Source organism: Macaca nemestrina, chromosome 6 (genome assembly GCF_043159975.1).
Source record: "Macaca nemestrina isolate mMacNem1 chromosome 6, mMacNem.hap1, whole genome shotgun sequence".
In the NCBI taxonomy this organism is placed as follows: Eukaryota; Metazoa; Chordata; class Mammalia; order Primates; family Cercopithecidae; genus Macaca; species Macaca nemestrina.
Genome location: NC_092130.1, coordinates 157077744 through 157100347, shown reverse-complemented (window position 1 = coordinate 157100347; position 22604 = coordinate 157077744). Strand labels below are relative to the sequence as shown.

Here is a 22604-nt window from a genome sequence, read left to right as displayed (position 1 = left end):
TTTGTGACTGCATAAAATTGAATGCTTTTAAGAGCACCCAAGTCACCTCTTGAAAGCTTTGATGCTTAGAAATTTCTTCCACCATATACTCTAAATCTTTTCTCTCAAGTTCAAAGTTCTACAGATCTCTAGGACAGGGGGCAAAGTGCTGCCAGTCTCATTGCTAATAGTAAGAGTCACCTTTATTTCAGTTCCCAAAAAGTTCTTCAATGCCATCTGAGATCACCACAGCCTGGACTCCGTTGTCCATATCACTATCAGCATTTTAGTTACCACAATACAGTGTCATTAAACCTTAAATTTCACAAATGATCTCCTTTGACTCCATGTCTCACATTCAGGACACACTGATGCAAAGGGTGGATCCCCACAACAATGGGTAGCTCTGACCCTGTGACTTTGCAGGATACGGCAACCAATCCATTTGCTTTCATGGACTAGTGTTGAGTGTCTATGGCTCTTCCAGGCCCACATTGCAAGCTGTCAGTGGATCTACCGTTCTGGGCTCCACTTTGCAATTCCTCAGTGGGGAATGCCTATGAGGGCTCCATCCCTGCAACAAACTTTTGCCTGGGTATCTAAGTGTTTCCATACATCCTCTAAAATCTAGGTAGAGGTTCCTAAAACTCAATTCTTGACTTCTGCGTGTCCACAGGCTCGAAAACACATAGAACTCACTAAGGCTTGGGTTTGCACTCTCTGAAGTAATGGCCTGAGGTGTAACTTGGCCCCTTTTAGCCATGGCTGTAGACGAAACAGCATGGACACAGGACACTATGACCTGAGGCTGCACAGAGCAGTGGGGGACCCTGAGTCCATCCCAAGAAATCATTTTTCCCTCCTAGGCCTTCAGGCCTGTGATGGGAGGGGTTGCCTTAAAGGTCTCGGACATGCCTTGGAGACACTTTTCCCATTGTCTTGGTGATTAACATTCAGCTCCCAGTTATTTATGCAAATTTATCCTCTAAAATGTTTTTTCTTTTCTGTTTCATTATCAGGCTGCAAATTTTCCAAATTTTTATGCTCTGCTTCCACTCAAATGCTGTGCTGCTTAGAAATTTCTTCTGCTGGATATCCTAAATCGTCTCTCACAAGTTCAAACTTACACAGACTCCTAGGGCAGAGGCAAAATGCCATCAGTCTTTCTGATAAAGCAAAGCAAGAATAAACTTGAGTTCAGTTCCCAACAAGTTATTTATCTTCATCTGAGATTGCCTCACCCTGGACTTCATTGTCTATATCACTATCAAATGATTGTTAAGTTTCCTGAGACCTTCCCAGCCATATGAAACTGGGAGTCAATTAAACCTCTTTTCTTTATAAATTACCCAGTCTTCAGTATTTCTTTATAGAAGCATGAAAACAAAACAATACACCTTTCAATTAGTTTTAAAACTAGATCAGCAAGTGCTAGTTATAATTTTTTTCTCCTGGTATACAAATTAACAAAGGATGTTACATTTTTCTTTTAAGTACAAAAATTTTCTGTGATATAATGATCTCCTCCAATGGATGTCTTTGTAAGGTCAATATGTAGTATAGTAGTAGGTTCATTTGTAAAGACTGGAAATAGAAAAATAAATTCTAAAAATTACATGTAAAAATTAAAGTATAGAGGATTAATTCAAAAATAATCCTTAAATACAAAAATGAGACACAAGAAATAAGAAAACAAGCTAAATTAGAATTTAACATATGAAATTAAAAAGATAAAATTCCAAGATGCTAAAAAAAATGCCATGTTAATGCAGGAGGAAAAATGAATGAATGAATCATAGCCAATATATAATTGAGAGGATAAACAACAGAAGGATCACAAACTCCCCTAAAAATCATACTCTATGAATGAATGGTAAGTGGTTATAGAAATAATATGTTACATATAGTGACTCTAGAAAAATTGAAAACCAGACTTTAATGTAAATATCAAAAATATAAAAACTGTCAAACAGAAACACACACACATATACAAATCAACCTGCACTATAGTATACTGTGTGTGCATATACAAATCAACCTGCTACTATACTATGTAACGACCTTACAAAGACATGGAGGAGATTGCTATATCATGGAAAATTTTTACACTTAAAAGAAAAATGCAAGAAAAGATGTTTCTATAAAGATTCATACCATGTCATCTGATTCTCATGAAGTCTAAGAGCTATAAAAAGACAGTGTTAACATCTCATTTAAAGTAGAGGAAGTGTAAGATCTCACTTATAAATATATTTGCAAAAATGCTAGAGATGACTTGAAGTATAAATTTCTCAGTTATTATAAAATCATCACAAAATAGATATATTCCAAGAATGAAGAACTAGCCAATCCTTGATATTCTATAAATAAAATTCATCATATTAAAAGATAATTTTTAATCATAAAATATTTTCTCAGTCTATGCCTAGGAATGTTTGCTTATGCACTGGATTTACATATGAAAATTTGTGAAAATAATTAGAGGCCCATGAAAATCACATCTTCTTCCAGAAGGGAAAGAAGGTCAAAAGGAATTTTTTTCCTTATAACACTAGTGGATTGCTAAATAATTACTTAGATTTGGGCTTGGTACTTTTTATAAATATTAATAACATATGCATTGTTCACTGAGGGCTAAGTTAAATTATTTTTATTCTAATTAGAAACTTAGAAGGCAGTTGCACTTTCTTGGAAATCATGTGTCATAGAATTGAATCAAGGCCCACAGAGGACAAAAATATCTAATTATCTGGGTTTTGAAATCTATAATTTACTTTTATCTAAGCAATTTGACTTTTGAAATGCTGATGATTCATGTCTGTTTACATATACTTATTATTATTTGCTTTTTATTTTTATCATATATATTTAAGGTGTAAAACTTGATGTTTTGATATACATATATATAGAAAAATGATTACTATAGTCAGATAAATTAATCTATCCATCACCTTTCATTGTTAATTTTGTGTATGTGTGTATGTGTGTGTTAAAAGGATCTAAAACTTACTCTAATAGCAATTTTTTTCTACATAAAATTATTAACTATAGTCCTCATACTGAAAAATGATATTGTTAGACTTATCTTATATAATTATAATTTTTACCCTTTGACCTATTTCTTCTATTTCTTTCCCCTTTCTGCTCATGGTAAACACTGATCCATTCTCAGATTATGCGTTTGCCTTTTTTATATATTTCAGATTCCACATATAAGTGAGATCATGCGGAATTTTTATTTCTGTATCTATCTCATTTTACCTAGCATAATGTCTTCTAGGCTCATCCATGTTATCATAAGTAGAAATATCTCCTCTTTTAGAAATGAATAATGTTCTATTATATATGTATATACAATATATTATATATTATTATATATCTACTGTTATAAATAATGTTAGAATATAATGGTATATATTAGGCATAGATGAGATATATAAAGGATTATATTATTACACATTTTGTAATATATATAATATGAGATCACATATACATATAAAAGTCTATCCGTACATATGTGTATGGACACAGGTTGTTTCCATACCTTCTGAATAATGCTAGAATGACCTGAGAATACAGATATCTCTAGAAGGTGCTTATTATACTTATTTTGGGTATATATCCAATAGAGGAATTGCTGGGTTATACAGCAGTTCTACTTTTAACTTTTTTGATAAAATTTCACACTGTATTCTAGAGTGGCTATATCAATTTACATTCACACCTTCTATAATAAATTCCTGGAAAATACAATTGTCCAAGACTGAATCAAAAAGAAATAGAATGCCTGAACACATCAATAACAAACAAAAAGATTGAGGCAGTAAACACAAATCTCTCCCCACAAAAAAGCCCAGGACCAGATGGCTTCAAGGCTGAATTCTAGAAGACATTCAAAGAAAATTTAGTACCACTCATTGTAAATTCTTCCAAAAAAATAGATGTAGAGAGACTACTTTGAAACACATTTTATGGGGCCTGCATCTCTCTGATACCAAAGCTGGACAAATACGTCATCTGTAATTTAAATTTAAATTAAATTTGAATAACATTTGGTGTTAAGAAAATCAATGTAAGAAAAGATTTAAACAGTGGTAGTACACTACGATAACTTTTATTTATTTATTTTTTTCTGAAAAGGACAACTAAAAGAAAATCACTGGATTGAAGTTTTTTTTGTTTTTTTTTTTTTTTTAGCAAATTAGACTTTAAGATAATGTAGAGAAAATATTACAAATGATTTAGTTAGCTCTTTTAAAAGCAATAAATTTTAAAGTAATGTATCTAGAGAAAGCAGTGCAAAATAATAAAACAAGAAGGATCTGATATAACATGTAAACATTCAAAAAATATTTCTAAAAGAATCTCTTGAATTTAAAACAAAATATCTAGACTGTATTAAGCTACATCACATTACATAATATGTACCATTTGAATGGATGTTTTCATCAATTTTATGGACTTTAATGAAACAATAAGGTTGCTTTTTTACGTTTATGGCACCAGTCATCCAGGGTTTTATACTCACTATTCTGGCAAATGCCACTTGCATACTTATGAGTGAGACAAAACTAAATTTTGCACCTTCATTGTACCTAATCTGAAGCACTTGGAAAGAAAGTCACTTCTGGAACTACTAAACAATGTCAGATTCAAAATTTGTGTTGCAAGTTTTATTCTCATAATTATAACACATGCACAAATCAGGTAATAAACAAAAAAAGATAAGTATTTGTTATGTGAGTACAGCACACCCAACATGGAGAAGAATCAGATTTGAATAATAACTGCAAGTATGCGTTTCCTTTTTTTTTTTTTTTTTGAGACATAGTCTCGCTCTGTCTCCCAGGCTGGACTGCTGTGGCCGGATCTCAGCTCACTGCAAACTCTGCCTCCCGAGTTTACACCATTCTCCTGCCTCAGCCTCCCGAGTAGCTGGGACTACAGGCGCCCGCCACCTCGCCCAGCTAGTTTTTTGTATTTTTTAGTAGAGACGGGGTTTCACCGTGTTAGCCAGGATGGTCTCAATCTCCTGACCTCGTGATCTGCCCGTCTCGGCCTCCCAAAGTGCTGGGATTACAGGCTTGAGCCACCGCGCCCGGCCTGCAAGTACGCGTTTCTGCCAAACTCACTGTGAGGGAAATTTAATTTCACTCTAGAGATATTAATGACACATCTGTAGTGTCATTAAGATCTGCGTTACCTTGGTCTATTCGTTTTGAGGGTTCAGTTTTCCTCAATTGTGTAACCCAAGGGGATATTTTAAAATTACTCTAACAAGGTTTCTAACATTAAATATCTGTGTTACTCCATATACAATAAATAATATAGAGAATGTAAAAAAAACTTATTACAATAAAATAGTTGAAAATGAAAAGTAGTTAACCTCTATTAATAGCTTATATTCAAATTTTAGGCTTATTTCAAATATAAAGGAATATTCAGATGCCCTATATTCTCCATGTCAACAAAGTTATCTTACTAAAATAAAATGAGCTATTTTGTAAATTGTCTTGCCATCCCTAGATTTTGTGACATTTATTTTCCAGTGTATAACAGAGTGTATGACTGTTGTAGCTAGAACTTTGATTATCCCTACCAGATAGTAAGAAACCTCTCTCCTCAGGTCAGGGGGCCAGCATGGAAAACCTGAACTTACACAGCATCTGGCGGTAATGAAGCAACAGTTCTTGCTTTGTAGTGTCAGAGGAAGCTCAATGGAGTACCAAGACTTTGACCAGGCTCTGTAGTAGCAGTAAACAGGCATCTTTCTCTCTCTAACCAATCTGGCATCCGTGGAGAATTAGTAAGGAGGCTGAACTCATCTGTACCCAGTGATGAAAAGCCTCTCCCTCATCCATGTCAATGAAGGCTGAGGGGGGCACTCAAACCTTCACCTGAGAGTAAAGAGACACATCTCTTTTCACCAAATAAGATAGTTTGTTATAACATAATGTAAAACAAATTCAGTTTTGTTACAAATTACTTACTATAGCTCGAGGTTAGAAAATCTGAAATTGAAGGAGAGAAGATGGTCAATAGATGCACACTGAGATGCCCCAGATGTTAGAATCATCTAAAAAGAATTTTAAAATAGCCATCATGAAAATATTTTAATGAACAATTCTCAGCATCCTTGCGGTAAATGAAATGCTGTGAAGAATCAGAAAAATGTGGACTCAGCACAAAGGAATATATAAAAAGGAATCAAATAAAAAAATTTGGAACTAAAATATCCAATAACCTGAAGAAAAATCATAACAGACTCAACAGCAGAATTGAAAGGATTGAGTAAAGAATGAGTTAGCTTGAAAACAGAAAATAGAAACGACCTAATCTCAACAACACAGAGAAATGAACTGAAAAAGAAAAATGAGCAGCGACACACAGACATGTGGGAATATAACAGCAATTCTAAATTTTGTGATAATTAAATCCTCGGTGTGTATTTATCAGGCTATAAGATGCAGCACATATGTAAAATAGTGCTTATGCATCAAGAGCAGAATGACCTAAAATTTTGTTATGGATTTTGCACCTTTTAGTGTTATGCTTGAGAAATAGCTAATATCATTTTTTTAGCTTATTAAAACATGTTTGTCCATGTCTATTTTGGTTCTATCAGTTTGAAAAAATTCAAGACCACTTATGAAATACAAGAAGAAAATACAAAATGTAACTAGAGATAGAAATTTCTAGAGTAGATTATTTTAAATGGAAATTGTTTTATACAAGCATTTGGTATTACCTGAGTAATGATTCTCAATGTTCTTAATATATATGGATGGTTATAAGGATATCCATAGATGAGAACCAATTCTGCTATACTTTCTTCAAACACAGGCACAGAATGTCCAAGAATGGAGTAAATACTGGCCTTAGGAAAGGTCAACTATCATGATTTGGTCTCAGCTCAGCAATTACAGGTAGGTAACAGTCTTCTTGATTTTTTTTTTAAACTCTGTAATAAGTGTGGCAAAGATTAATCTGGCATATAAATTATATGTTCTTTTTGTTATAAAATTCCTACATATTATGCAATATTTTTAGTTGATGTAGTTCATTTTCTTCATGGGCTTTTGAGGAAGCTTGCTAATTTTGTAATTAAAGTAATAAAATATCTAAATCATTGAAACTGCATAAAGGACACGACAATGAAAGGCTGTTATCCAGACAAGAGTGCTGAAAACACAAGAACAAAGATGCACCTTAGCTGTCTCAAATTTAACGCAAATTTGAAAATATATTATCTTTCAGCCGGGAGCGTTGACTCAAGCCTGTAATCCCAGCAGTTTGGGAGGCCGAGGAGGGTGGATCACCTGAGGTCGGGAGCTTGAGACTAGCTTGACACACATGGAGAAGTCCGTCTCCACTAAAAATACAAAATTAGCCCAGCATGGTGGTGCATGCCTATAATCCCAGCTACTCGGGAGGCTGAGGCAGGAGAATCGCTTGAATCCAGGAGGCGGAGGTCGCAGTGAGCCGAGATCGTGCCATTGCTCTCCAGCCCGGGCAAAAAGAACCAAACTCCGTCTCAAAAAAACAGAAAGAAAAAAATGTTATCTTTCAATGTTAACATTGTAAAGTATGTTTAATTCATTTCATACCTTTTCTATTTACTCAAGGAAATTTTAAGGAAATATCTATAACTGTCATGTATTTACTACAAATATTTGAACCAAATGTAAAAGTGCTTCAGCAATATTTTTATCGCTTAACTTCCTTCCTAAGACACTGCTATGAAAATATTTACACTTTTCTGCTTTAATCAAATGTTTTGTGAACCTTTTAAACGTTAGCATTTCAAATTACAGGATGTATGAAAATGTAAGTGGATATCTTGGGTCTTCGTATGGAGGCCACTGTGTTACAAATTTTAAATTCATGAATACATTCATAATTGAAACTTTATGTATTAGATTTTAAAGAACATTAATATATTTTCTAATTTTACCTAGGTGTCTAAAAACTTAATAAATTTTTTAAGGTTAAACATTTTTTTAAAAAAGATTATATTAGTATAATTTAAATTAGTCTTAAAATGATGCTAGTGATTCTCTATTTTAATTAAAATTATTGATCAAGTATATTTATAGTGCAATAATATCAATGCTACAGAGAAAATAATACTTATTTTTTAACTTGCATATAACAGTGGTATTAAAAATTCTATAAAATATTTCCAGTTTATGTTTCTAAAATCTAGTTAACTTGCACTTTTTTTAGGAAATCATTTAATTGAATTAATTATATATATAGTGCTCTGGGCTGTTCTGTTTAAATTGTTATGTGTAAATTCTTAGGAAACTGAAGAAAAAACAAATATATAAAATAAAATGTAGTAAAGGCATTGTTTTTCAAGGCAGACAATTCTTAGAAAACTATCAAATGTTTCAGCTGGGTGCTTAATAAATTACAATAATTAATATTTTTTCAACGAATTTCTTTTGTTTGCATTGGCATATAATGTTATTTTCTGGGAAAGAACAAAATGAAAAATTAACTGACATATAAAAGAAAAATGTGATCTGGGAACTTTTCCAATAAGTTAAATTTTTCACTTATTCAAGTTATAAATGTTTTCAAAAACTGAATCAATACTTTACTTTTTAAAATATTTAAATTTTATGAGTAAAATAATTTATAAGACAAAAGGAAATTATACTATTTTTAAAGGAATCAGTTTACAATGGATTCATAAAATCCTTTTCACTTAGAAGATCTTCATGTTTCTTTAACTTCATGAGTGATCTCAACACTGACTTTGGAAATCACCTTCGTTAAGTTTTCATTGATCCATAAAGATTTAATTGCTCCATATGTTGCAAATTCACTGCTAACCAAAGTGTAATCAGTAGTTTGCATTTTTCTGGTTACCATATTTCTTTGGGAATGTTTCATTAATGTTTTAAAATAATTGAAAACTGTTTTTAAATTAATAATGTTTCCCTTCATTCGTTATTTTATGGTCCGCAACCACTACTGTGACACACTATATTATGATTATGAACCTGGGAAGACACTTAAATTCAACAGTTTTATAAAGCTTTATTTGCTCAATTCAGATGAATCCCACTTTAATTTTTCTCTAACAACTAAAATGACAAAAAAATATTTTGTATGAGAATAGTATCTCCCTGACATGCCTTGTTGCAATATTTCATGAGAAAATTAACCTTATAGTACTTGTAGAACAAATATTACTGTCATTGTATTTGTAATTTCCAATGGAGCACATGACTCTAGGTTCATATAAATAAAGAGCACCATATTGTAAAAATATTTTGGGCCGGGCGCGGTGGCTCAAGCCTGTAATCCTAGCACTTTGGGAGGCCGAGACGGGCGGATCACGAGGTCAGGAGATCGAGACCATCCTGGCTAACACGGTGAAACCCCGTCTCTACTAAAAATACAAGAAAATTAGCCAGGCAAGGTGGCAGGCGCCTGTAGTCCCAGCTACTCGGGAGGCTGAGGCAGGAGAATGGCGTGAACCCGGGGGGGCAGAGCTTGCAGTGAGCCGAGATCGCGCCACTGCACTCCAGCCTGGGGCACAGAGCAAGACTCCGTCTCAAAAAAAAAAAAAAATATTTTGGCAATGATTACAGTACCTGTTTATTAGCCCCAAGGACAGTAACCCCAACAGATTTTTGTATATAATTAGAAGTGATAGTAATGTATTTAATTTATACATCTTCTTTTATGGTTGTTTTATGTAACACTTGCTCTGTTTCTTATTGCAAAATACGTATTTCAGAATGTGTAACCTGAAGAACACGGAAAACTAAAGAAAGCAATATAAACATTTACCCACAAAGTTGCCTCTTAAGAATGAATTCTGTTAAAAATGTGGTTTATATCTTTCCAGGAAAAAAATCTTTCCTAAGTTTACGCAACCCAATATCCAAAATTCAAGAGTGTGCTATGGACCTGTCTTCAGCCAACATCCACAACACTGTTGTCAAGATTAAATACGGAACTCCAGATAAACAGCTATGTTGGAGATCTTATTTTGAAAACTACACACTACCTACAGTTGCAGATAAACACAGCAGTTATTCAGGATTCAACATATCTTGGAAAGTTTTAGCAATCTAGTAAAATTTGCCATGAAATAATAGTTTCTCCAACAAAGAGACATTATTATTGCATTTTGCATCTATTACCACCAAGGAGAACACACAACCCCTGGTAACCCTCTGTAGATTTTGGAGTCATTAACACTTTGAAATACAGCCCCAACACACTTGGCATGGCTGCCAGGCTTGAGTAGAGTCTAGTGTAAGAACAGGTTCTGAAACAAGTACAGGCTATCGTGTAAGTCAAGCTTGTCCATCCTACGGCCCATGGACCACATGTAGCCCAGGATGGTTTTGACTGAGATCCAACACAAATTTGTAAACTTTCTTACATTATTATGAGTTTTTTGCAATAGTTTTAGCTCATCAGCTATCATTCATGTTAGTGTGTTTTATGTGTGGCTCAAGACAACTCTTCTTTCAATGTGGCCCAAGAAAGCCAAAAGACTGGACACCGTTGAGAATAATACTATCTTTTTACTATGTAAGTAAGCCAACTCTATAGTCTTAAGATAATTCTGATGGGAAAGAGTTTCATGAATTCGAGTGTTGTATATGTTAATCCTCATTAAAAGAAAAAAAAAAAGTAAAGCTTAAGAGGTTTCTTTGAGGCCATGTTTCTGCAAAAAGAATTATAAACTATTCACAAAATAACTTTTGGTGTGCCCCTGGACCCAATTATGATGGAACATTAGGCAATGCAGTGACATTGTGCTGGGTTCTGTCAGACCGACTGCATCATGAAATAAGGCAGAACCATCAGAAATCAGTTGCAATAAAGTATTAATATACCATAGATTAGACATAAACCATGTACCATAGATTAGCCAGGGAATCAGTAAAGTTGCATAGGCAAGTGGTTCAGTGTGTGAAATGTACCATATTTGACCACTGCCTCTTCCTCAGCGCACATCTATGACTTGAAGACAGCTTCCTTATGACAAGCTGGTGGAAACTGAGAATAACACTTGGTTCATGTTCATGGGTGGGTCAATGGAGACTGTACCGCAAGATGAAAATATGTGACTGCAGTACAGCTATACTCAGGCATAGTCCTGAAAGGGCAGAGGACAAATTCTCCCAATAAGCAAGGTTTCAAGTAGTGTTTCTATCTCTACACTTTATATTGAAAGAGATGTGACACGGAATTAGAATATATAAGTCAGATGTGCAGTTGCAAATGGCTTGACTGTTTGATCAGGACTGATAAAAGAGTGAAAAATTACTGCAAAGAACGTTTGGGAGAGAGGGATATGAAGGGATCTGCAAAAGTGAGCATGAAGTGTGGGTTTATTTGCATCATATCTAAACATGCTTTAAAGAATGTTTACTGTAGAAGAATCACAAAACAACAAGTAGAACAGAATAACACGGTGAGTTAATGTCAGCTAACCCCTGTTATTGACTGCCTGAATATTTGAACCACAGGCTCATGGATGCTTTCTGTATGTTGGCAAAAAATAGCTTATGGAGAGGCTCACTAGGTTGAGCTCCCAACTCACTAACGCTGTGTTAGCCACAGATAATCCAAATATCCAGTCTTTCACAAGTGAGACAAATCTAAGAGTACAAAATCACTTGATGAGACCAACTGGCCACTTGGTGAGAAGTTCATTATATTAAATATCTTTCACTAAGGAAGGACCATGATTTGTTTTTACTGTAAGTAGCACAGTTTCTGTGTAAGAGTTTAAATTTCCTGTCGAAAGAGCCTCAGGAAGCTTCAGCATCTGGAAACTTACCTAGTGTTTGATACCCTGACACAAGATTTCACAAACATTACTTTAGATCAAATAACTTATTTTAGAGCAAAGCAGTTTGCCAGCATGGATATACCATGACATTTATTGTTCACATCATACATCACATCATCTAGAAGCTGCCAATTAGAGAATGATGGAGTCATTTTTGCAGGGATAGTTGAGGGAATAGTTTGGGGACAATGCCCTCGGAAAATGAGGATCCATATTCTAGGATATGGTGTAAATCATTTTATGAGAGCAATAGTAGAATATGACATATTAGAAACCAAGGATGAAAGTAGGAATAGTTGCACTTCCCATAACTCTAAATAACCCATTAGGGAATGTGGGTTTTCTTTCCCCACAAATCAATGTTCTGTGTATCTAAAGGTGCTGGTTCCCAAAATAGAAATGCTTACTTCATGGGCCACAGGGAAGGTTCCCTTAAACTAACTCATGATTACTGCCCTATTACTTGTGTCTTGTACCAAAAGACAGCTGGAAAGGAAAAGAGTTATCATTTGTTCTGATTATCTACTGCTGTGTAATGCATTATCCCACAGCTTCGTGGCATAAAGCAATACAAATTATGCTCACAGCTGCTGCAGGTCAGAAATTTGGACAGAACATATTTGCGATGGCTTATGGCTCCTCCATGATGGTAGGATTCTCAGAAGAAAAGCAGACTAGAAACATTTGAAAGAATGTTCATTTTCACATTTGATGATTGACACTGCCTAACAACTGGGATCCTTAGATCTTCTCGTGGATCTTGCCATGTGGCATCTTTGTGTGGAATAGTTAGAGCTTCCTCACAACATTGTGACTGGTTTTCAAAGAGCCACCAGCATCCCACAAAGAGGAAAATTGAACATTGGAAGTCACACATTATCATTTTCATCATATATTCTTGGGTGAAGCTGTCATAAACCTACCAGGTTTGAGGGGAGATAGATTCTACTTTTTTAAATGGAAATTGGCACGTTTCAGAAGAGAATGCAGGAATAGATACATAGTTGTGGTCATTTATTGGAAAGGAAAACTTTGGCATCATCCTGGGGTTTGGAGTCATGTAATTGAAGATTATCATCAGGAACTGCTAGAGCTGCCATTGTCCAATGGGAGCAGCAACGAATGCTATTTTTTTCTTTTCTTTTCTTTTCTTTTTTTTTTTTTTTTTTTTTTTTTGAGATGGAGTCTTGCTCTGTTGCCCAGGCTGGACTGCAGTGGCCGGATCTCAGCTCACTGCAAGCTCCGCCTCCCTGGTTTACGCCATTCTCCTGCCTCAGCCTCCCGAGCAGCTGGGACTACAGGCGCCCGCCACCTCGCCCGGCTAGATTTTTGTATTTTTTAGTAGAGACGGGGTTTCACCGTGTTAGCCAGGATGGTCTCGATCTCCTGACCTCGTGATCCGCCCGTCTCGGCCTCCCAAAGTGCTGGGATTACAGGCTTGAGCCACCGCGCCCGGCCCTTTTCTTTTTTTTTATTCTAGGTAACCCACTGTCGTTTTGCTTCAGAATCCTCCACGTATACCCAACAGCATATGGACAAATACAAAAGCAAGACCTGGGAAGTTATGTAATCAGGGACTTAGAGATCTCACAGAGGAAAGTATAGTTAGCCCTATCAGATAAGCCACAGAGATCAGCAGAGGCGCTACACAAGGATGATAGGGATCTAGAATGTTTGGTAGAAAAGGAACATAATGAGTATCAGTTGTGAACTTGAAATGGTTTGTCCCAGTGCCTTATTCATATCTTCTGAAAAAGACAGAAGGCTCTAAGGAAGTTTTCTAACTTAGCTATTCATGTGGTACAAAGTAGGTGGTTCTAAGTAGTGCAAGATATGAAATGCACTAGATTAGACTTCAATCCACGGCCCGCAGACTGCATGCAGCCCAGAATGGCTTTGCATTGTGGCCAACACAAGTTTGTAAACTTTCTTAAAACGTTAGGAAATTTTTTTGCATTTTTTTTTTTTTTTGGCTCATCCGCTATCGTTAGTGTTAGTGTATTTTATGTATGGCCCAAACAGTTCTTTTTCTTCCAGTGTAGCCCAGGGAAGCCAAAAGATCTGATACCTCTGCATTAGATTTTAGTGGAATCCATAGTGCTCTGTTTGGAACTCTTAAAAGACTGTAACAATCATTCCTCCAGCTTCTGGAAATAAGGACTCTTAGCAGATACTCTCCCTGGTAATTGCTTTCAACTGAAGAGAGCCCTTCATTCAAGAGCTCAGGTCAACACTACAGACAGACCAGATGTCATGATTGGATAATTTTTGAGGTACAAAACCCTTCCTAGCTTCCATCAAATTGGGAAGACACAGGCTGAGACCTCTTGAGTGGTGATGGCATTACTATTCAATTTTTCTGTACACTCAGCCCTGATTCTATGGTATTTCAAAGATTGGGCAGTGCACTGCAACATGTTTCTTGCAAATAAACCTCATAGTCTCTTTTTGCCAAGGAAGATTGACTTTAATCTATAACTTTGATGTATAACACCATACTCAAAAAATAGGATATTAGATTAAGCCAAGTAACACAGCTCTATAAGAATAGTATTACAATATTCAATAAGAGCTAAAAAAGAAAGTTTTTGTCAAAATTACATGAATAGAATGATCTCAGTAAAATGCTATAAAATAAAATATAAATGACTTTGTTGGGGCTGTGAATGTGTGTGTGTGCGTGTGTGTGGTGTAGGCAAACTCATGAAATATTTGAGCAGAATATATATCAAACTCTTTGTGGATTGTATGTCAATTATCTAGAAAGGAAGACTAGAAAATTGTTTTAAAAAGAAACTTCCACTTATTAACAGTACTTAGCTTTTAGATTTGTTTGATGTTAAAAATAATGACCATGTGCTTTTAGTTTTTAATTACAGAAAGCAGAAAGAACCAAAAGTGTGTACTTTTGAAGAAATGATCTCTCTTCTTTCAGTAAAATGCTTTCATTTTAAAAATTGCATCTTCCATATGCAATTGTGCTTAATAAGATCTACTGAGACTATGAAGTAGAAAGCAAGATTATCCTTTTCTTCATAGAGAACACAGAGTTAATTAAGTCTTCTTTAGAGTGTCATCTAAAAATACTAATGCAAAGGTAGTGATTTAAATAAAGAAGTGATTATTATAAAAATAATGTGTTATATAGAAGCTTTTAGGTTTTAATAATAATTATATAAACTACACCAAGATTTTCCAGAGTTTCTACAAGAATAATGTGATAGAGGAAAATTTAAATTGTCAGTTAATTTCAAATAAAAATGACAGCACCAAGTTATGAAGATTAATATAAAAATAACAAGCCATTTTTCTCAATACTTTTGTATCAGTGTTCTGCAATTCAAAAGTTAACTTCATAAACATACACACACAAGCACATATATACCTACACACATACACACATATCTCTTTATTTTTTATTTTTGGGGTTTGCATGCTCTTCCAGAACTACCAATAAGTGAGAGTTGATTATACATAAGCTAATAAACTTTCATTCTCAAAGTAAACTGTTATTTATTAGTAATAACCACTTTTATTACATAATCATGTGGTGCACTAATTTTACAGTACATGTCACAGTTAGAAAAATGACAGGTGGCATCATGATCTGTGCTGCACTTGAATAACTAACCTACATAAGCACAGTAAGAAAACTCATTGCACAACAACATATGTGGACACATCATTTCAGGATGCCATATGCTTCTAAGACACATATAAAATAATTATCACAGCTAGCCCCAGATCTTATCATGTGTGTTTCATTGAGCTTTAGCTAGGAGACTAGGAGGCTTACTTATTCCATAATCACTCCATTCCTTTTATGTCCCTTCCACTTCAAGTTACTTTGCTCTCATTATCACTGGTAATTTTATTTTTTACCAATAATCTTTTCTCTCTGTCCCTGGCCCTGAAGAAATGAAAAAAGGTGTGAGTTACTTATCTGTAAACTATAATTTCAATTTATTGTTCTCTTAGTTATTTTATTGGAAATCTTTATCTTTTTTAAATAAGTAAATAGAAGGACAAAGAGGAACCTATAATTACAACATTCACTCTATTAAAATTTACCAAACACTCAAAGCTTGGTTCACTGTTAAACTCAGTCCAAGAATTTTAGCATTCTCATTACTTCCCAAACTCTGGTCCTTTAGAGCTGGGTTTCCTCAAACTACAGTGTGCAAATGCCTGTAAGTACCAGAAGACTTCCTTTAGGTTTCACATACAAAGAGTAGCAAGCAAATCTATTGTCAGTGCAAAACCTGTTGTCTCTCCTAACATCACACATGCTGAGAATACGACTGCTCTCTGAAAATTAGATCAGATTCTGTATTTCTACCGCTTCATGTTGATGAACTTGTCCTACTCTTAGAAAGACACATCTCTGAGTTGTCCCAAATGTGATTTTGCTCCATCCCACTCCTATCTTGAGGTGTAAAAATTCTGGTAGCGAAACTGTAAAAGTAAATAGTTGAGTAAAACTATCCTTTTTCATACTTAATGATTTGCAATGTTTCGATGTCAGAAAAGTAAAAGTTCTTTAAGTTTGTTGTCAGTTAACAGAAAATTAAACATAATTTTGATGATTCACTATTGATTTGTTGCTTTTAATTGAAACATGTTGCAAATAATTGAAATAATCGAATGCCGCTGCATAACAAAATTTCTTTTTATTTCCATTTATTTATTTAAATCCCAGTGCCAACAGAACCAGAAACACACAGGAATTTAACAAACAGATTTCTTGACTGTTTCAGCAGGAGAAAGAGTGCTAAGGTAGTAATGAATTATCTCAAAAAATAAGAGTTAGCAATGGTTTGTAAAGGATTTAGGAACTGGAGTTACTCACAACTTGACAGGGATTGGTCAGAATTTACGTACTGTTACTGAAAAGCAGAATAGTCATCTCTTCAAAACACATAGGTTCATGTAGAGTTAAAATTTGTTTTGGTCTTATCTTAGAATGTATGAATCTGAGGAAAGGTGGGTTAAACAAATTCAAGCACACCATGACTTGATTGGAAACAATTAATCATTTTCGGGGGGATAATTGATCAACCTGTTTGAAATGGATGGTTTCAAATCTCACCATTGCCTCACAGACTAACCCCCATATGGCCATTTTTAGTTTATCAGCATCTCTCCCCTTTCAGTCCATTTTCACCTTCTAAATGATGATTTATTGCAGTTTTTTATAGATATAAACAGTAAAGCTGTAGCATTGTACTGATCAGAATGTTGTTCAGAGAATCTTGTCTACAGTTAAAAAAAAATGGGGCACAGAGATTTCTGTTGTTTTTGTAGATTGAGGTAAAAAGAAATAGCTATGGAGCAGCGTTTTACATCTTTAGTAATCACATTCTTGGCAAATTCAACAAAGATGAAAGCTTACCTTTAGGGGTTTTTAAAGAAATTTCTTTTAAGATTTTCTTTTAAGTTTGAAACATGTTTCATACATCTTATAATCTATTTGGAGATTCCTATATAACAAACTGTCCTAGTTCCTTAGTTGGGGTTATTAATGATTCAACTTTTTTAATGTCGGAAGAATTGGTTTCATATTTGGTAATTGTCAAGGACAGGAGAATATCATGGAATTATTAATTTAAAGAACAGGCCTCATTGCTAATAGCATAGACCTTGAATCAGCAGTAAGGGAAGAAAATAACTAAGAGGATGAAGCAAAAAGCACATGCGAAAATGGATGGTGGTGTTCAGTATTTAGATGTTCTTTTCCTTCAATCCTATCTTCTTGGGCAGAAAGAGTCAGATATCTGCGTACATTAAAATATATTCCACTATACTCTTGTTTAAAAAAATGTATTGTAGAAATTACTTTCCGGCCGGGCGCGGTGGTTAACGCCTGTAATCCCAGCACTTTGAGAGGCTGAGGCAGGCAGATCACGACGTCAAGAGATCAAGAGCTTCCTGGCCAACGGTGAAACCTCGTCTCTACTAAAAATACAAAAATTAGCCAGGCCTGGTGGCGGGCGCCTATAGTCCCAGCTACTCGGGAGGAGGCTGAGGCAGGAGAAATCACTTGAACCCAGGAGGCAGAGCTTTCCGAGAGTCGAGATGGCGCCACTGCACTCCGGCCTGGGCGACAGAAGGAGACTCCATTTGAAAAGAAAAAAAAAAAATTACTTTCCAAACAATTACATATTCCTCAATATTAATAACATCTATTTATATTTTTATTTAATTCGATTAAACACTATTTTAGGCGTGTTGTAGTTTATAATATCTCATGAATACATAATTACACATTTGCCTCACATTATTTGGCATGATTCCCAAGAGTAGAATCTCTTAGTATCAAATAACACATATTTTAAAGTTTTTAATAAATTCCCACTAAAGTCATATCTAGAAAGGTTATTTCAATTTACACTCCTAGTAACAATATTTGCACAAAATGATACAAACGCCAACCCTTGTTAATTAAACTTTGCTAATATGCTGGGCAAAATTATTTCAGGTTTGGTTTTAATTTTATTATATAGTTTTTTTTGGTAAAACTAAAATTGATTACTCTTTCTTTATAGAATTATACTAGCTTTGTATGGAATTTTATAATCTGAACTATTTTTAAACCACTTTTATGAGAATTTTAGAATTCTGCTTATTTTCAAGAGCTGTGCAATGCTCACAATATTAATTCTTTAATAATTTATTTTCTATATATTTCCATTTTGAATTTTTATTCAAAGTGTGAGACAAGTGATTATTTCCTTTTGTTCCTGCATAGACAACTCTAATTTTCTTTCTTTCTTTTTTTTTTTTTTTGAGACATAGTCTCACTCTGTCACCAAGGCTGGAGCACAGCAGCACAATCTCAGCTCACAGCAACCTGTGCTTCCTGGGTTCTAGCTATTCTCGTGCCTCACCCGCCAGAGTAGCTGGGACTACAGGTGCACGCCACCACGCCTGGCTAATTTTTTTTTTTTTTTTTTTTTAGAGATAAGATTTCACCATGTTGGCCAGGATGATCTCGAACTCCTGACCTCAGGTGATACACCTGCATTAGCCTCCGAAAGTGCTGGGATTAACAGATGTGAGCCACCAGGCCTGGTTGACTCTAATTTTTAAGTAGTGATATTTATTGTTTTACTTAAAGGTGCTTGATTATGACTCACTCTTAAAAACGGCTCCTTATCCATATTCAAGTAGTCTGTAACTACTTAGCTCTTTCTATGATATTGCAGAATAATATATAATTATATTATAAAACATCACTTTTTTTTTACATATTTTCTATTGTGTGAATGATCAGTAAGCAGTATAGTAGAATTTGATACAAATGTATATAAATAAAAGTAAAAAACAGGAAAGAATAAACAAATATCATTAGTGACTATCTCTGGTTTCTAAAATTATTACTGACTTTTTAATATTTATGCTTTTATGTTTAATACATGTTTACAAAATATAATTTTTTTGTAAAATGTAAACAATGAAACTATAAGACCATTAGTATGATATGATAGCAAACTTATGGAAATATGAAGTCCTTTCTTTATTAGGTACTATTTTAGTCACTGACGATGTAGTGGTGAATTTGACTGACAAGGCACTTGCATTAAAATAATATATATGAGTCTTTATGTTGTGGAGGAAAAATAATGAACAAATGCAGGAGTAAAATAATCAGAAATGTGTTGCATAGAAAATAAAACAGGGTTCTCTTTTTTTGGTAGACAGAGTCTCACTCTGTTTCCCTGGCTGGAGTACAGTGCTGCGATCTTGGCTCACTGCAACCTCCACTTCTCAGGTTCAAGCGATTCTCCTGCCTAAGCCTCCCGAGTAGCTGGAATTACAGGTGTGTGTGCCACCACGGCTGACTAATTTTTGTATTTTTAATAGAGACAGGGTTTCCCCGTGGTGACCAGGCTGGTCTCAAACTCCTGACATCAGGTGATCCGCCCACCTCGGCCTCCCAAAGTGTTGAGATTACAGGCGTGAGTCACCACGCCTGGCCAAAACAGGGTTATTTTCGATATCTGGTTAGGAACAACTTTTTCAGATTTGGTAATCTTTAAGAATTTTCTGAAAGATAACATTTAAGTCTAGATTTGAAAGAGACAAGATCCTCCTGTGGAAGACTTGGGGAAGACTTTTCTACTTTGTTTAAACAAAATTTAATATCACAGGTATAGTAAATATTTTTTTAAAATAGCAACAACTCCTTTTTCTCCCCTCCCCTCAGACCCTGGCGACCACCTTTCTACTTTCTGTTTTTATGAGCCTGACTATTTTAGATACCTCATGTGAGTGGAATCATGCAGTGTGTGTCTTTCTCTGACTGGTTTATTTCACTTAGCATAATGTCCTCGAGGTTCATCCATGTTATTGTAAATGGTAGGATACCATTATTTTTTAAGGCTGAATAATATTCCATTTATATATACATGCCGCATTTTATTTATGCATACATCTGTCAATGGATGAGTACGTTCCAGAGATCTGCTGTACTTCACAGTGCTGACGGCTAACCCTACAATATTGTGCACTTAAAAATGTGCTAAAAGAGTGGAATTCTTGCTAAGTGTTCCTACCACACAAATATGATAAAACAAAGCAAAACAAAAATCACAAAGCTGACACAAAAAACTTTTGGAGTGTATTCATCCATTCTCATGTTGCTATAGGTATATACCCAAGAATAGGTAATTTATAAAGAAAAGAGGTTTATTTGACATAGTTTCTGCATGGCTGTGGAGGCCTCAGGTAATTGACAATCATGGTGGAAGGGGAAGCAAACACATCCTTCTTCACATAATGGTGGGAAGGAGAAGTGTTGAGCAAAAGGGGGAAAAGCCCCTTATAAAACCATATGATCTCGTGAGAACTCACCCACCATCACTAGAACAGCAGCATGGCGGTAACCACACCCGTGAGTCAATTACTCCCCCCAGGTGGTGATTATGGAAAACTACAATTCAAGGTGAGTTTTGGGTGGGGACACAGGCAAACCACATCAGATGGATATGTTTACTACCTTGATTGTGGTGATTGTATCACAAGTATTTACAGATGCCCAAACTTCAACTTTATAAATTAAACATGCAAATTTTTTTCTATGTAAGTTATGCCTCAATAAAGATGATGGAAATTGATAATGTATCTTTAGTAATTGTTCCATTGTGTAGTACAATAAACTGCATTGACAGTCTTGCTCAGAAAGAATAAAGCTTTCTGCTTCACATACACAAAGTTAACTCTTAACAATGTACTTTTTAGTATAAATTTATGTATGGTTCATCTGCATTAGCTGATAAAGTTCCAAGGTAAGACACAATTTTTAGTACTTAACAGTCTGTTATGGACTGAAGTGTATCCCCTTAAAATTCCTATGTTGAAATGTTAACCCTCAATGACTGTACTTGGAGATAGGTCTTGTTTAGAAATAATTAAGGCAAAATGAGGTAATAGGGTACGCTCTAATCCAATAGGACTAGAAGAAGTGGAAGAGACAGCAGAGCAAATGCCAGGAGAGGACACAGTGCAAAGTTGGCCATCTGCAAGCTAAGGACAGAGGCCTCGGGAGAAAATTTCTCTGCTGAAACCTGGTCTTGGACTTCCAATTTCCAGAACCAAGAAAAAAATAAATTTCTGTTGTTTCAGCCATCCAGTCTGTTTTATTCTGTCATGGTAGCCTTAGTACACTAACAAATACCTCTTACATTAGCTAAAGTTATATGAAATTACTAAGTTCAGCAATCCCCCAGTGTTAATTGTCATTAATATTAATTTCTAAAGAGATCTATTAAACAATTCTCTTCTGCAGGTACAATTTATAATGACTTATTGTCTCAATTTAATTTAGCTTTTAAACATGATCTTATATGAACTTTACAAAGTGTTTTCCTCATCTTATGAATAGGGTAGAAAAGAGAATAAATCTCTTTTTAGAAGTACCTCAAAAATTTGCTCAGAAGTTTTAGAACAGTAACTTAAAATAAGCATTGCTTTATTTTAGTTCTATTGGTATCTCCTATTACTAGTTCCACTATTATGAAATAACATATGCTTTATGTTTTATATTTCTTGAAATATTTATATGATTGTAAAGACTTGCTTTACAATCCTTAATATAGTTCACTAAAATATATGTATATATTTAAGTTTATGGGATGGTTTTATCTCTGATTCTCTCTTTTGTCTCTAAAATATTTACAAAAGTTATTTAAAAATACTTGCAGCTTAACTGTAATCTAAATTTTCCCTTTGTTTCTATTTCATTTTTCTATTGATTATAAGTCACATTTATTGTATCTTTTCCTGCCTTACAGTATGTATAAAAAGCCTTAGAGACTAAAGTCTAAGTTCCTTGTGTCCCAGCTTTTCCCTTAGGCCAATAGGATGAAGGGTCTAAACACATCAAACTGATCATTCATTGAGTTGAATCAAGTCTGAACTTGCTTTCTCAATTTTCTTTCACAATTTGCTTGATGGGCTTCACTCAATTCCTGGCATATTCGTGGTCCCCTGAGGTAGTGCTCCTTTTGTTTAGTAATAGCTTTATTGATACGTACTTCAAATACCATCATCTTACTCCCCTTAAATGTGAAATCCGGTGGGTTTTGATACATGCACAAAATTGTACAACCAGCACCGATGTCTAATTTCAGAACACATTCATCACCACAACAAGAACATAAGTTACTTCCCATTTCCCACCCTATCCTATACTCCACTCCTACCAATAGTCACTAATTTGTAAATTTCTGACATTACGAATTTTCCTATTATGTATGTTTTTATAAACGAAATCACTCAATATGTTATCCTCTGT

General features: G+C 34.7%; 1 long non-coding RNA gene across 5 annotated transcripts in view; it reads right to left on the bottom strand.

Moving 5' to 3' along the window:
* Positions 1-22604, bottom strand: part of LOC105472976 (uncharacterized) — a 64307-nt gene that overhangs the window by 6961 nt on the left and 34742 nt on the right. The window contains exons 5-7 of one of the 5 annotated variants that reach the window (XR_011624337.1): positions 6728-7512; positions 5970-6055; positions 5639-5876 (exon numbers count right to left, since the gene is read on the bottom strand). This is a non-coding gene — a long non-coding RNA (uncharacterized lncRNA). Of the gene's footprint in view, positions 1-5638; positions 5899-5969; positions 6056-6727; positions 7513-22604 lie in introns of all 5 variants that reach the window. The other 4 variants (XR_011624338.1, XR_011624336.1, XR_011624340.1 and 1 more) reach the window with 4 other exon arrangements.